Source organism: Cnephaeus nilssonii, assembly GCF_951640355.1.
Source record: "Cnephaeus nilssonii genome assembly, chromosome: 9".
In the NCBI taxonomy this organism is placed as follows: domain Eukaryota; kingdom Metazoa; phylum Chordata; class Mammalia; order Chiroptera; family Vespertilionidae; genus Cnephaeus; species Cnephaeus nilssonii.
In genome coordinates this window covers 90182831-90187632 of record NC_137080.1, presented here as the reverse complement: position 1 = coordinate 90187632, position 4802 = coordinate 90182831, and positions in this window count along the sequence as shown.

The following is a 4802-nucleotide window of genomic DNA, read 5'->3' as shown; positions in this document are numbered from 1 at the left end:
TTTTCAGCGCCTCCTTGAGCGGAGGCCAGGGCCGGCTGGAAGCAGGTATCTGGGATTTATTTATCTTCTATAATTGAAACTTTGTAGCCTTGAGTGGAGGCCAGGGCCAGCCAGGGCGGGCGGGAATCTTGGCTTCCTCCATCGCCAGGGGCAACCCAAGCCTCCTGCTCACTCCAGCTCTGTGGCTGCCTCCATCTTTGTTGGGTTAATTTGCATACTCCCTCCTGATTGGCTGTGGGTGTAGCGGAGTGATGGTTAATTGGCATGTTTCTCTTTTATTGGTGTAGATTCCCTATGCTGTAATTTACATGCCCAGGACTATTTTGAGGCTACCAATCTGTATTTCTTAATCCTTTCACTTATTTCACCCAGCCCGCCAACCCCCCTTTCTTCTGGCAACCATCAGTCTGATCTCTGTACCTGGGAGTCTCTTTCTATTTTGTTTGTTCACTTTGCTCTTTAGATTTCATATGTCAGTAAAATCATATGGCATTTGTCATTCTCTGTCTGGCTTATTTCACTTAGCATACTTTTTTTGGTCTATTTATGCTGTCTCTAATGGTAAGATTTTATTCTTTTTTATGGCCAAGTGGTATTCCATTGTGTAAATGTACCACAGCTTATCTATCCACTCATCTATTGATGAACACTTGGGTTTTTTCTTTATCTTGGCCATTATAAATAACATTGCAATAAACATAGGGGTGCATATATTATTTTGAGTTAGTGTTTTGAGTTTCTTTAAATATATATATCCAGAAGTGGAATCACTGGGTCATAAGGCATTTCCGTTTTTATTTTTTTGAAGAACTTTCATACTGTTTTCAATAGTGGCTGCACCAATCTGCATTTCCAACTGTGTATGAGGTCTCCTTTTCTCCAGATCCCTGCCAACACTTGTCCTTGAAGTATTTCTTGTAAGACAGGTATGATAATGACAAATTCTCTGATTTTGCTTATCTAGGAATGTCTTCATTTTTCCTCCATGCACCCCTCCCCCAGTTTAGTTGTGTTCATTGCTTTTCCCCCTCAGCTTAGTTTTTCTGGATATAGAATTTTTGGTTGACATGTTTTTTTCATTTAGCTCTGAATGGCATCGCACTGCCATCTGACCTCCATGATTTCTGATGAGAAGTCAGTTGTTAATCTTATTGAGGGTCCATTATGACTCCATTTACCCTTAATTAGCTACTAAATGCACTATCTCAAAATACAGTCACATTGGGAATTTTGGCTTCAACATGTGAATTTTGTGGAACACACAATTCAGCCCATAACAAGCCCCAATGAGTGAAATTTTCAGATCAGTTGTACTTTTCAACTTTAATATTTCTATTGGATTCTTTTAAAAATAGTTTCTATTTCTTTGTTGATATTTTCTATTAGGTGAGACATTGTCCTCATACTTTCTTTTAATTCTTCAGCTATCATTTTCTTTAATTCATTGAACATATTATAATAGCTGATTTAAAACCATTGTCTACTGGGTTCAGCTTCTGGGCTTCTGTAGGCATAGTTTCTATTGACTGCCCTCCCCACTGCTTCCCATGCATGGAGCATACTTTATCATTTCTGTGTGTGTTGAACACTGAACATTTTAAATAATGTGGAAACCATGGATATAAGACATCCCCCTGTAATCAATGGAACAGTGGATAGAAATCAGCAATGATATAGAAAAACTGAACAATGTCATCTATCAACTTGATCTAATTGACAATTGTAGGACATTTCATCCAACAACATCAGAATCCACATTCAAGTACAGTTTGCCTTTGTTGCTATTTTTTAGTGATTTTCCTGAACTAATTCTGTAAAGTCTATATTCTTTGTCATGCATGGCTACTGAAGTTTCTGGTTGGTTAGCTTAATGATCAGCTAATGACTAGATGGATTTCCTTAGATGCCTTGAACCAATACATCTCCAAGCCTTTGTCAAGAGTCTGTATGTTGGGATATGGCTTCAATGCTCTGACAGGCTGTTTACAACTCTGCCTTTGTCTTGTATAGAGCCTCAAAGTCAGTCAGAGGTGAGAGACTGGGACCTTCTGAGGTCTTTCCTGGGCATGTACATAGCCCTGCACATGCATGTGGCCTTCTAAATACCTGGCAATATTTTAGGGCTCTTCAGAAACTTCTATGGGCAACTCATTCCCAGATATTTCTTTTAAGGTTTTTGTTAGCTCCAGTTGGTAATGCTGCTGCAAGCAGCTGCAATGTTAAACAACTGCCACTGATTAGTTCTGGCAATGCCTTTCCAATAGTACTTTTTGCACAGAGTGACCTCTGAGTCAGGTAAAATAAAGACAAGCTCTGAGAATGGAGCTTTTCAGTTGAGCTTCCAGACAGGTCAAATAGTGACATGTCTTGGGGAGGGGTTTGGGGAAGCTTCAAGCTTGTTTTGGGCTCTTTAATGGCTACTGGCTTTTTTGAGCTCACATAGTTGCAAGGTTGTTGGTTTTCAAGTCTACCATGGACCTGGTGATAAGGAGATAGGATTGAGGCACATTAAATACCACAAAGTTCTTACTGAGACCATTTTTCTTGAAGAAACATTCCTTGGATTGTTGGAAGTCTTTGGTTTATTTCCAGAGTTCTAAAAAAGTTGATTTTGACAACTTTCATTGCTTTTATGGAGAACTGTATTTCAGAGGTCTTTACTCTCACATTCTAGAAGTTGGAATTCCTAAATCCTTTTTAAAAATTGATTTGAGAGAGGGAGGGAGAGGGAGACAGAAATAGAAGCATCGAGGAGAGGGGTGCAAACCCCCTACCAAGGATTGAGCCCACAGCCCGGGCTTGTGCCCTGACCTGGAATCAAACCGGCGACCTCTTGGTGCATGGGTAGGTGCTCAACCAACTGAGCCACACCAGCCAGGCCCTAAATCTTTTTTCTAAGAAGTTGCTCTAGGGATTGCAATACAGGCATACCTCAGAGATTTTGTAGGTTTGGTTCCAGAGCACTACAATTAAGCAAGGCATAATCTTTTTGCTTGTGGAGGGTAGTGCCCTTTCTTTGTAAAAAAACACATATGTGAAGCGCAACAAAGCAAAGGGCAATAAAATTGTATATATATTTAACTTTTCACAGTCTATTTAGAATTAGTATTTTGCAACTTTAAGTATAATACAGAAATCTTAATACCTTATAGGTTCTTTTGTCCTACCCCATTTGTTGTAGTTGTCATATATAGTACATCTACATACATTGAAAATTCTATCAGACATCCTATATAATAAAAGGCTAATATGCAAATCGACCAAATGGTGGAACGACCAGTCGCTATGACGCACACTGACCACCAAGGGACAGACGCTCAACATAGGAGCTGCCCCCTGGTGGTCAGTGTGCTCCCACTGGGGGAGCGCCACTCAGCCAGAAGCTGGGCTGACGGCTGGTGAGCCCAGCAGCGGTGGCAGGAGCCCCTCTTGCCTCTGCTGCAGGCCTAAGCCGGCAGTCGGACATCCCCCTAGGGGTCCTGGACTACAAGAGGGCGCAGGCCGGGCTGAGGGGACCCCCAGTGCATGAATGTCATGCACCAGGCCTCTAGTTGTTATATATTTTGCTCTCAGCTGTCATGTATATTTTAAAGGACTTAAGAGGAGAAAATTATTTACCTAGATATTAAGCATTTTTATTGTTCTTTCTTTTTTTAAAAAAATATATTTTATTGATTTTTTTACAGAGAGAAAGGGAGAGGGATAGAGAGCTAGAAACATCGATGAGAGAGAAACATCGATCAGCTGCCTCCTGCACACCCCCTACTGGGGATGTGCCTGCAACCAATGTACATGCCCTTGACCGGAATCGAACCTGGGACCTTTCAGTCCGCAGACCGACGCTCTATCCACTGAGCCAAACCAGTTTCGGCTATTGTTCTTTCTTAATTCCTGACATTTCTGATGTGAAATCAACAGTCATTCTAACATGGAGGAGAGAAAAACACAGATCATCTGCCTCTTTAATGACTACTGGCTACTATATGGGGTGCATAGTTTTTCTCTAGGTGTTTTCAAGGTATTTTCTTTGTCTTTAGTTTTCAGTTTTATTTTTAGTTTGTTTATTATAGGTTTGGGAATAGATTTCTTTTGTGTTTCCCCTTTTTGGAGATGGCTGAACTTGAAGTTTATGTCTTTTGCCAACTTTTGGAAGTTTTCAACAATTATTTCTTTAAATGTTTTATCTGCATCAAATATTTTCTCTTTCTCCTTTCCTTCTGAAACTCTGATGACAGGAGTGTTAGACCTCCCCCGCCATAGATTCTTGAAGTTTAAATTTCCCCCTCATTTTCACTCTTTGTTGTTCATATTTGATACTTTCCATTGATCTGTCTTCAAGTTCAGTGACTTTTCCTTTGTCATCTCCATTCTGCTCTTGAGTCCATCTAGTGAAATTTTTGTAACTGTGTTTTTCAATTCTAAAATTCCCATTTGGTTCTTTTTATGTGTTTTTTTTTTCTCTGATGATACTTACTATTTTTTCTACTCATTTAAAAAGTCTTTACTCCTTCTTGGATTATGATTATAATAGCTGTTTTTTTTTCAATTTTGGTAAAAAAACAGATAATATAAAATTTACCATCTTAACCATTTTAAGGTGTACAGTTTATTAGTGCTAACTATATTTATGTTTTTGTGTAACAGATCTTTAGACACTTTTTATCTTGCAAAACTGAAACTCTATGCCTATTGAACAATAACTCCCCATTTCCCTCTCCTCAGCCCTTGGCAAATACAATTCTACTTTCTATTTTTATGCTTTTTACTATTATAGATACCTCATATAAGTGTAATGAGATAGT